The sequence below is a fragment of the Corvus kubaryi genome, unplaced genomic scaffold (genome assembly GCF_017639235.1).
Source record: "Corvus kubaryi isolate FWS band 111438036 unplaced genomic scaffold, C.kubaryi_AGA036_p1.0 37300, whole genome shotgun sequence".
NCBI classification, from domain to species: domain Eukaryota; kingdom Metazoa; phylum Chordata; class Aves; order Passeriformes; family Corvidae; genus Corvus; species Corvus kubaryi.
In genome coordinates this window covers 13,372,542-13,384,867 of record NW_024581093.1, presented here as the reverse complement: position 1 = coordinate 13,384,867, position 12,326 = coordinate 13,372,542, and positions in this window count along the sequence as shown.

Sequence of the window (12,326 nt, the reverse complement as noted above, 5' to 3'; positions counted from 1 at the left end):
ACACACAGTAGTTGTGCAGTACAGAAGCCTCAATGAGTTGGTGTAATACTCATAACATGCAATGAATACTGTAGACAGCACTCTCACTATCAGAATTTCATGTAACACACCTCTGTGTAAGGAACACCACCACTTGTGGAAGAAACAGGTCATAACTTGGGTCTGTATTGTTACATATGAAAGGTAAGTGCAGAATTTAGGGAACAGAAGTAAAGGAAAGCTGATTTTCAAGCCTGAAAATGTGACTGATCACCAGCTCTATATCATTCTTTGTGCCAAAAGTATTTGTCTAGCAGCATTATGCATCTGCTTGCCTGATTCACACAGATGCTGTAAGTAGAATTTGACCTTTTGTTCAGCAAGTGTTTGAATATTTAACGTGAAAATATTAAGTTATCAGAAAGGCTGACTCTTTTGGGAAGACTGTTCAGTTTTTATACAGCCCAAGTTGTTAAAGTACTTTGGAGCATGAACAACTTCAGAGCAGAACAAAGCAGGCAGTGCTAATGTGTAGAAACTCCAGAAGTAAATAACAGCTGTTCAAGAAGACTTCTATTAAATATGTATTAATTAACTTGAAGTGCATCACTTAAATATGTGAAGAGATTTTCTTGTGTTAATTTACATTAAAACACACAGCACTTGTTAGCCTCATTACACCACCCTAAGTATATCCTAGGCTATCACCTCATCTTACACTGAGCATTTTGTTGGGTGTTGATTGCTTTCGATTTGCCCTTTTAAAATGTCAGATAGTGGCCTCCATTTCTTGTTGGATCTCTTCTTTCTCTCAGGTTTTGTGCTTGCATAGTTACTGTTGTTACTTGTGTCTGTTCTGTGCTGAGCAGAAAGAAAAATAACAATAGGTTGTGAAAATGTAATGGTAATTGCCCACCCAAACTTCACAGGTGGATCCTGCTGTTAACCTATGAACCAGCACAGAATGTAAGTGTCCATTTGTGTAGAAAAGTGATTTTACATGAAGATTCAGTATCACCTTTAGAACAGGAAAGATACATAGTAAGATGGAGTTAGTGAAATTATAGATAAATAAAATTGAGTGCTAATAACAGTGGTCTAAAGCAATGTATAAAGCTTCATAAATTCTCATTCCATCCACAGAACAAGTGTTTTGATGTGAACTTTGTAGGACGAATGGGTTTTTAGCTGTTTTGGTGCTGAAAATATATAAACTTGTAAGATTTTGTTTAGTGTCATTGTGGCAACTGATCCAACTGCTAGGCTGTACTTTCATCCATTATTTTGACTCCACATACTCTTTGATCACAAGTTGGAGTCCAGTTCTTGTTTCCCACACCTATCCCAGCACACTCACTGTGGGGAGACTGAGGAATGTGAGAACTCACAGGCAGGTCCTGGCAGAGCAGGAAGGGCAAATGAAACCAAAATATTTGGCTCTAGCAGAATCTTGAAGTCCATGACAAGTTGCTACATTGCACGGCTCTCCTGGGAGAAGTGAATGGGCTTGTTTGCTGTAGTTTCAGGTTGTGTGCAGCCTCTTCAGTTGAGACTTTGTGAATTTGCACCTAGGTTGTGTTTCCAAGATTGTCTCTGCTGTATTTGTGCTTAGGGAGACATTTTTTCTTAAGTGAAAGCTGGCTTTGCAAGGTAATTATGGCAGTATGGGAAATGCTGCCTGTAGAGAAATCCAGGCATGGAATTCAAAGCTCTTTGGTTCAAGAGCAGATTTAGATGTATGTATCTTCAAAAAGAAGCCTTCAAAGGTGACTTAAATTAAACCTTCACTTACTTCCTTACTCTGTCCTGACATCCAGTTAGTGTTTGCTGTGCTGGGAAGTTGAGTTTAGGAATAGAACTGACTGTGGCTTTTTTCTTGTGCATTTGCAGTGCTCATCTCTGTGACCTAAAGGAGGTATTTTTCAGAAGAGTGGAGAACTGGGCTGAAATCCTGGTTTTGTGGGCTGTAATGCCATGGTGTGCAGTAGAATTGACCACCTTGCAGTGAAGATGTTTTTCTTAATATCCAACCTAAACCTCTCCTGGTGCAGCCAAACTAAAAGGCCAGATGGTTTCTAGTGAAATCTCAAGAGTAGTAGAGGCCTTTTCACCCTAATATTTAAAAGCAAAGATAATTTAAGGTAGAAAAAGGTCTTTCTGCAGTGCAAACAGAAAGCCTTTCACATGAGGCAAAAGGATTGCAATTCACAACATAATCTGTTTCTTTGCTTACAGTTAGAAGCTTTAGAAGTAGTAGAGCTAAGGAGAGCCTAAGATGTTTCTTGTTAAACACTCAAGGGTAGGAAAAGATGTGTGAGGGTAATTATCTTGATTAAAAAATTTGATCATCTTAAATAGGTATTTTTAAAGGTGTTAAAAAGGGATTTTGCTGATTTGGGCTGAAGCTACTACTCTGTATCTATGTTTAACTCCTCTCTTTCCTGTCACTCGAATTTTCATTGTTTCATGAAGTAAATTCAGTGTCAGCCAGCAAATGTTAGTGTTTCATAATTTCTTTTTAAAAGGATGTCACTCCTTTAAAAATGAGTGATGAATGGGACAGAGATGCTGTTTGGGGCGTGGGTTACTTGGGGTTTTTAGTATATTAAAATGCAGTTTCTCCCTCTGTCCTACTACCTGTGCAAAGGAAGAGGGAATATCCAGTGTAGGGAGTAGGAGCTGCTGATTTGGCGGGTATTTAGGACTTCTTTATTGCTTAGTGAACAACATTAAGTGTAAAAATGTAAGTTAAGTGTATAAAAAAGTTACGTATCTAGATTTGGCAAATCTGATATGAAATCCAGTGTTCAGGACAGTAGTTGAACTCAGAATTGTTTGATTTTGTGCCTGGTCACTGTGTTAGGTGTGCTATGTCATACTGCTGTCAGAAAGGGGTCACAAACCAGAGAAGATTGAAACCATGTTTCATACAAATGTAGGAGGAATCCCAAATTCAGCAGTAAACAAAGATGAAAAGGAAGGCAGCACAATAAGGGCAAGAAAAGATGCTTAAGTTTCCCACAGTTCCTGCCTCATTGTTTATTCCAGCTTCCTGTTTTTTCAGTCTGCTTCTCAAGCCTTTCTTGTGCATATACACAGATTATAGTATGCACAAGAATAAGCTGAAGGCAGAAACTGACTTAATGAAGACATTCTTGTGAGAGAGAAAAGATTTTGTTGTCCACAGATGCGCAAAGAAAAATAGAAAAGCAGCTGCCCTTAGAAATGGAGTAACAGTAGAGCTGAGTGCCACGTCATGATGCTTTAGTCAAAATCTGATGTGTTCGAAGTCTTTGAAAGCTTCTGTACTGTTGTGCAGGGATGTAACCAAGAGGTGAAACAAGAAGCTTCTGTAAGTCTCTGTAGGTACAAAAATGCTGTTAGCGAGGATTTTCTTGTTATTTTTCTAAGTCCATGAGAGACTTTTCTCTCTCGCAGACGAGGTAGCAGGGAATGTAAACAACCAAGCCACCTGCAACCTTGGAAAGTCTTGTTTATGGTATAGTAGAAAATATTTTGATAATGGATGTTTTAGGATTTTGGCCAATCACCCCCAAGGGGTGGCTGGTCCTTTGTCCAATTAGACTATGAAGAAAAAGTCTATAAAAGGTTAGTAAAATAATTAAATAAATCAATATTGCTGCACAATTCCTGCCTGTTGGATCTTCTCCTCCTCCTCCTCCCTATGGCTGCAGGACATGGTGATATGCCGTAGGAACCAGGCCTGTGGTAATAAATCTCATCTTAGATAACTGTCCTGAGCAGTGCTGACTCTTTGCCAATTTTCAGATGGCAAATAAGGATAAAAGGAAATAGCTTTCAACTACTCTGGTATGGATGACACTGTTAATAATCAGTTTTGTGTCAAAAACTTCTCTTTCCTTAAGACCTAAGCTATAGATATATGGTCATGTGCTATCATCTTCCTCTTCAGAGGAGGATTCTGAAGGGCAGAGGTCCTCAGTTCACTAGTTCCCATCTTTGTGGGAAGTTAGTTTGTCTTTCCTGAAAGCCTTTGTGGGAAGGGACAGTATAAATACGTTGGAAAAAATTTGTATGGCAAGTGGGTGGGGAGGTGAGGTGAAGTGGAGCTGAAATGCAGCAATCAAATGAAGGCTTCTGGTCCCTTGGCCTGCAGAGTTAAGGAGCTAGGGATGTTGGTTAGCAACAATTACTGAATTTAAGGAATATCTGCACTACACCTGCAAGGCTGTGAGCACTGGCATCTGGGTGAATGGGCTGGCTTATTCTACTCCTTGTGTTATTTGTTTATCAGCTGAAGCATTTATGAGAGCCAATGCAGCTGGTGGCATTTGGGCTGTGGAAATTACAGTTTGTAGTACTCTTCTAACAGTAACTGAGAGTTTAAAGAATCCTGTAACTAATATTTCAGTCATGCACTGAACACCTTCAAGTTTTAGGAATTTTTTTTTTTTCACTACCTTGATCAAATAGCCAAAAATATTATAGGATTCCTCTGAATCATTAACCATGGCTGCAGCAGCGTACCTGGTGAAATCGATCAGTGGTCCAGTCTCCTTTGACAACTCCTATGTAACCAAATATAGGAGAAATAGAAGAGAAAATTTGTAGGGCTGGTAGTGGCTTGTATTTTTCAATAATTTATCAAGATTCGAGAGCACAGATTTCCTTTGGGAAATATTAGTTCTAAGGTTTACAAAGTGCCTCAGTTGTAAATACCCATAAAAATGACAATTTGGTAGGTCGTATTTATTCTTAAGCGGGTCAAAGGACATTAGCGTATTCCTACTGTATAAATCTGTCAAGTACAGAATTTCTTTATGCTCCCAAATCACAAAAGCACCTCTTACAGTCAAGGAGAAAGCATCACGTTATTGCCAATCAAGGACAACAAGCAAGAATATCGATCTCCACCCAATAACTTTTGCCCTGCTCACTAAGTTTTTATTACTGAAACTGGACACATCAAGGGATTGGATTTAATATATACATATAGTGCTGATTTATTACAGGAGGAGAAATATGGTCTGGCCTTACTTCTGGCTCAATATTTTAACACTTATTTTATTCCTTGCATGGGAGCTTTTTCTACAGACAAAGTGTAAAATTTTCAGGCAGCCCTGGATATGCACACATCTTCTGCTCACCAGGGTACCTTGACTTACAGGTGTCCAAGCATCCTGCCTTTGGTGGCCTTACAGTCATGAGTCGTGATTTTAGGAGTTTATGTATGTGAAAGTCTGTACAGTGGGGTTGTTATTTCAGAGAGACATAACTAAAGATAAGCTTGGGGAGAGAGGAGGGGAGATTGAAGGGCATATGGGCACAAAAGGTCTGGGTGCTGCCTGCTGAGCCTGGTGTGAAGATGTGTTGGCTTCCTGCTCATCTGTGGAGCTGTGCATGTAAAGCCTTTTGTATAAGGGTTGTTTAGCAGTCACAGGTATTGGAATGCAGCAGAGGGCCAGCATCATCCATCTTGGTCTCCTGTTGGTGAAACTTCATATTTTTTGGTTGATCACTGCAGAAGATTTGGCCTGCTCCACAAATACAGTGTCTTTGAACTCTATAGACAGTGATAACCATGGCTTATGGCAGAGGTGGGATCAATCAGTTGCTTTTTAGAAGGGATGTGCATCTATGAAACTGAAGGGAAAGTTCTTCACCACAGAATTAGAGAACAGTAGACATTGGAAGGAGCATCTAGTCTGACCCACCAGCTCAAAGCATGGTAAGCAAGAACAGGTTGCTCAGGATCTTGTCCAGACAGGTTTTGAATGTAAGGATGGTGTTTCCAGAGCCTCTCTGGGTAACCTGTTCCAGTATTTCCGTGATCAAAGATAAGCTACCAAGTTAGAAATGGAGGCTATATAAGTCAGCAGGACCAGATACCTGCTTGTTTTGCATCCTAGAGAGCAGCCAACTCCCTGTGTAATTATAAGCCCTGCTGGCTTTTTACCTGTCTAGGCAAAAGATGTGAGTTTTGATTGCTCTTTGGCCTTTCAAGAGCTGGTCAGCCCTTTCACAGAATAAATGCATGCAGAAGTAGCTGATGGATTTGCTGCACATGTTCATAATGCTGTGGAGAGAGCTGGAGAGGCAGGCCATACCCTACTCTCCATCATTTCCTGATGGATCAGGCAGAGGGACACATGCTGAATTTCTCCAGACATGTCCTTCCCACACCAGACATTTTGTCAAGAGGTTAAGTGCACGGATTATGTGTTTGTTAGGATTTCCAGGTATCAAGTAATCCCCGCCCTTTCTCAGCACACGAGCTCCTACTGTGTGCTGCAGAGCAAACCTGACCCTCCCTGGAAATGCCCCTGCACGTGGTGTGCACACTCACACTGAACCTGATGTGGTTGGGAGTCCTGTGCATGTGCCCTCCTGTGGATTTCCACAAGCACTACAAATTGGATGTGACCCAAACATTTTGGATTAACTCTGCATGTTCAGACCATCTGTGCAGCACACGTACCACTGGGCTGCTGGTGCTTTGAGGGTTGGACACAGCACTTCTACTGCACAGCTCCTGGGGACACATTTCAGTGTAGGAAGAGTTCAGAACAGGATCATAACACAATCAGAAATCATGCTTTTTACTGGGAATCTCTAGGGAGAATTCTGCTATAGGAAGAAGCTGATTTTTCAGGTTCTTCAGCTTCCTGACTTGTTAGAGGTAATTGTGTAGTAAGCCTTACCCTACCTTCAGGGTGCTTTCCTATGGCATAGATTTCAAAAGGATCTGGGAAGGCAGCAAGTTTTGATTTTGCATCTGTGTGTCTTAACTAGAACATAATTTCTTCACCAATGGGAATTCAAACCAGAAAAGGAGAGAAAAGGAGAGCAAATCATTTGGGGTTGAGATGAAAATATGACCCAGGGTATGTATTGTCTACTTCAAGTGTTGGGTGAAAATGCTGAGTTCTGCCAGCTGCCTTTAAAATCACCTCTCAGAATCAAGCCGAGAATGAGGAAGTGACAATGACTTCCATGTCACCTTTTCAGGTAAATACAGAAAGCTGTAGTTGCCAGAGCAGTGATGAATCATGATTTCCTTCCATCCAAAGAGCCTTGGGCTTTTTCCTCATTCAAACATTTAACTTACTTGCAGGGCTGACAGAAAAGCAGTAGATTTTTTTTCCAAATATCCATTTGCCTTTCCATTTATCTACTTTGATCTAAAATATAGAACCTGATAGATGCCCTAGGTAAATCAAACATTTTCCGTCTGCCAAAACGGTTTTGCAAATGCTTATTTCATGCCATTACCATTTTTCTGTTTCTAGCAGTAAATCAAAAAGTATCAGCCATTCATCCACTTTAAAAGTAATGCCTTTCCTTTGCATAATTACACATACCCAGTGGAGATCTGTGTGCACAGTAAATCTATTCCTTTAAAAGGTTTCGCCTTAAGTACCACAGTGACATAAATTGGTGAAGTGCAAATTTATTTATTTAAAAGGTTTATTCTTTTAACTGATAGGGTAACTGTTACACATCCATTGTTGGGTTTGGGTGGGGAGGGCTTTTATTAATGTATCAGATTTAATTTTGCAGCAGATGTTTATGGAAAAAGGTCTCACTCCTTACAGGACTTGTAGCAATTGATATGCGTGTGTAATTTATTCTCATTACAGGTTTATTCTTAACTGGTGTTCAGGGGGTCTTCACTGTATCTCCAGTAGATCCTTGAGAATTAAATAGTTTAACGAATGTAATGAGCAAACCTGAAAGAAGTACACGTAAAGCAGAATATGGACTTGGATATTACCTCTCCAAATTTGCAAATAACGTAAGTACGGTATTAAAAGGGAGTGAGAAATTGCCAAAAATAAATGTCTTCAAGTAATAAGTGCCCCGGATGGTATTTTGGCAAAGCAAAGATTAAAAAAAATTGATCTTTTCATCATTCTCATGTAAACTTGCTCATCTTTGTAAGTCATGCTTGTAGCTCTCAGGGGTGTCAAACCTAAAGCAGACAAGCCCAGCTGGTGGAAGCCTGGGAGTGAAATGATGAATTTTTTAGCAGATCTGAGTTTATTTTTAGGCTTTATAGAATTATGTTTCATTTCCCTGTGAGTGAAATTGTAGGAAGTAACTTAGAAGAAAAACAAATTAAGAAACTTCACTAGAACAGCAAAAAAATAGCAAAACACTGGACCCTAACTACAACTGAGCAAAACATATCCTGATTGCATTTGAAATTGTGGCTACAGTTTAGTCCTGCAAATATTTACATACATGTTCAGTTTAATGCATATGAGGATTCTTGAAACAAGCAGTAAGTCTGAAGAGACAGCAGACTACAAGTTAGGTTATGGCATGGGGAACTGAACAAAATTTCTAGTGTGAATATATTTCCTGTGGATGTATTTTCCATGGTGCTGAATGCAGGAGTAAAATTGCAGGTGTCTGGATTTTATTAGTTTATGCAGTAAAAGAAGTGCAGAAACATTTTTGGGGAGAGGAGCGTTCATAGGAAGGTTTTGGGTCTGGAATCTTGTTTGGTTAGTGAAGATAATTTCATTCACACAATCAACCTATTCAACCCTATAATTTCACACTATCCATTTTTTGCTGGCATTACAGAGCTGCTGACTCTTTCCTACAGTTAGAAAAGAAAAACTGCATTAGTACCTAAGGCAGATCTGGAAAGATGCCATGGACCTGGGATGAGAAGATGCATATGATAGTTACAGATCTAGCAAGGGCTGTTTTTTTGCAGGAAGTTTATTACATGCAGCTACACATCCCATGTCCACTAAAGTCACTCTTTTGAGATTTTGTTTTAAGTGGATTTGGCTTTTTGGGCTCTTTTCTGCTCCGTGGAATAAGTAAGAGGCTGGCAACTGTCCCTGTTTATCAGAATTGGTGGTGGTGGTGTTGCCGTGTGGTTGCCTGTGATAGAAACTGGATTAGTAAGTGACAAAGATGCCTCTTTGAATCCCATGTCCTAGAATGTGCTCCTGGCAGTGCTGGGGACTGCAGCCTTCCCCACTGAAACAGCCTCCCCTCTGTTCTGCAGTTGGGAACCAAAGGAGCCACCTTAAAGGATGAGAGAGTACCTCAGCTTCCAAACTGGCTCAATCTTTGTCTTCCCATGCTGTTTGCATCGATGCTAATCAATGTTAATTATGGTAGTGGGGCTTGTGATGTACTCATTATAAAAGCCATCCTATTTTTCTGTGCTTGTACAGTCTGTCACACAATAGAGCCCTGATTGGGGTTCCCTAGATGCTACAAATAGTAATACAATTTGTTATAATAATGAATATGTGGTTCATGGTGTAAGACTACCAAGCTCAGTTCATGGAGCTTGGAAGCATCACTTGATAATTCTGTTTGCTGTTACCACTGCCTGTGGCATTCTGGATATGTCTTGACAGTTGGGGCCTCAGCAGTAAAGCAGTAAAGCTTTTGTTTGTATTTCAATAGGTGCTTCTTTTTAAATTTGCATCTGAGTCTCTGGGGTTTCAAGCATAAATATATGCTTGAAGTTAACTGTGCTTAAAAACTCTTCTGATGCAGCATCCTCACTGTGCTGGGTTCATGATCCCACCACCACTCCATTACTATACTGGGAGCTGGTGGGTGCTGAAGGATGGGGAGCCAGGGTGTTTCTTTCCTAGGCTGAGGTTTAGACGTGCAAGAGTGGGAAGGTGCTTCCTCCCAGGTGCTGAGCAGCTGCTGGGTGTAGTTTGTAGCAAGGATTCCCAGCTGCTGCAGGGGCTGGAAGTGGGTAGAAGCCCAGAGCTGGGAGCTGATGCTTTCCTTCCTCCCGAGGCTGCGACCCCCTTTTGGTGTCTGGGCCCCCTTGAGCCCCCCCTAAGAGCTGATGCCTGAGAGGTGCAGTCTCCTGTGATGAATTTGGTTCAGTCCTACTGTTACCCTCACTGGAAATTTCAGTACCATTGTTTATATTAATTAATTTGTATAAATACAATTAATCCCCTCACTCTGCACCCCCAGGCCTTAACCTTTGTGAGTTTTGGTGACTTATATAGACTCTTTTTTCTTTTTTCCTTTTTTTTTTTTTTTTTCCAGAGCAAGTTTTCCACAATGTTATTGCTTGTTACCTGGTTTGTTATGGATATTGGTTCTAGTCCCATATTTTGAATTCCCACCAGACTGCATGATTGAATTCTAGTTACCTATGTGCAGTTCAGGTGTGTGATTATCTGCCTGACTCTAGTTTTCTGCTGGAGTGCTGACCAAGCCTGTGTACAAAAATATTTTAAATTGTTGTTACATTGTCTCTTGAGTGTGCATGTTGATTTAAGAGGAATTCAAGTCAGTGTAGAGCTGCTTCTCTGTTTGTAATTAATTTAAAATATTTATTATAGCAGCTAGATTTTTCCTGTTAATGGTGCTTTACTGAAATTTCATGATCTACAGCACACCCTAGTGATATCTGGAAATCATGAAGTTACACCCACTCAATTTTATTTCCTTTGTGGTGAAACACATCTTAGGACTCCAATAAGCAAAGTCCAGGAAAGTAAATGCCTAAATGCCTTTGTATCCAAGATGGGAAGTGGGTTTATAAAGCAAAAACCAGCCTTAGAAATTGAGACTACAGGCTACTCCTCTGTGAAAAGAACATCTGTATAATGAGTTCATCTGGCTTGCAATCTATAATGTTTGACATATTTAACAACATAGGGAAAAGCAGCCCAAGGTTATGTAAGAAGAGTGAGGAATATCTGTTGGGTTCCCATTTAGACTGGAGAGAGCAACAAGATATAAATACAAGCATTGTGGAAGAAACCTGCAGGCAGATTTCATAGGTCAGAAGCACGAATCATCATTTACTCTCTTATAGCCAGAATATTAAAATTTATGCTATGTATTAAATTCCTCCTTTTGCGGAATGTTAGGCCTTGTGGTTTTTCAGGTGGTGGTAGCTGTATTTAGTTTTGACTGCCATCAGGCTCCGTATGATCCTGCAGAGCTGTGTGCACCTTCCTAACTTTTTAAGCTATCGTCCACTCAGTTTTTCCTGGATTTCCATATTTCAGTCATTTGGTTTGTCTAAGCACACAGACTGTCAAGAGTTCTGAACTGGCTGGTGTTGACCCCATGATGGGGTGAGAGGAGAAAGCAGGTTTGAGAAGGAATCTGACAAGGAAGTGTAATTAAATAGTCAAGAAGGAAGGCAAATATTTATCAGAGGTGAAATCAAATTGGTGATGTGTGGATAACACTGAAAGAAAGTGAAACCAATGAGCTGCAGCTTGGCTCAACTGGAAGATCTGATCCCGTATCTGTGTCATATACAGAGCATTCCTTGCTTATGTAAGGCAAAGCTGAATATAGGGTCCTGCTTTCTGGTTCTCTCATGCATGAGAAATCTGTAATACTTTAGGGAGAGACAAGTTTCCTCTCAGACCTCTGCATTTCACTCTTGTCAGGTAATCCAAACAATAATGGAAATGAGTATTTTGTTTTATGTAAATAAAAACAAAAAGTTTGCAATAATTTATGGTATTTATTTAAATGACATGCAAATTACTTTGTGAAACTTAGGGGGGAAAGCAGCACAACTGAAACAGCACAATTGTTTCCAAGAACATTCATTTCAAATCCACATACAATATTTCATTCATGCTTAATTATTTCCCCAATGCTAGTCTAAGCATTACTAGTTTCCTTTGTCTTTTTGCTTTTGCATGCAGCATGATTAGCAAAATTGCTTGTGCTCTACCAACTCCTGCACATATGGGGTTTAGCCTCATTGTTCAATAGGTGGAGCAACAAGCAGTATGAACACTCATGCTGCCAAATTTGGCACATGTGAGCCCTCCAAAGTATACAGATATCACCTGTTTCATTTAAATCCCTGTCTATATTTTGCATTGCTACCATAATGGCAACTCCATTGTCTGGGTGTATTATTTGAAGCAGCTTTTCTCCCATTGTTTGTGCACTGTAATCCTGGAGGTTTTTGTAGTCATCGTGAGCAGCTTACGTGAAAGAAATCACTCAGCTTGCAGTGAACCTGCTGGCAAAGGAACGGGCCATGACTAAAGCATGAGACCTGTGATCTTTCTGAAGAAAATCTCTTCAATAGATTGCATAATTTCTTGCTTTCATGACACTCTGGTCTCAGGTTTGGACTCAGTATTTCCTTTCGTCACCTCTGAGGTATGATGGGAATATTGGCTGAAAAAAGAGAGTAATGATGATGGCTGTGGATGTATCCTTAACATTTTACACACATCTCAAATGCTAGCAAAGAGACACAGCTACTGTTTGACAGAAATTTTGGACAGTTGTTCATTCTAACTGCAGCAAAGTCTTGGCCTTTTATTGTTCCATGGTATTGACTGAATTGGCACATCCTGCTGTGAGTCTTTCCAACA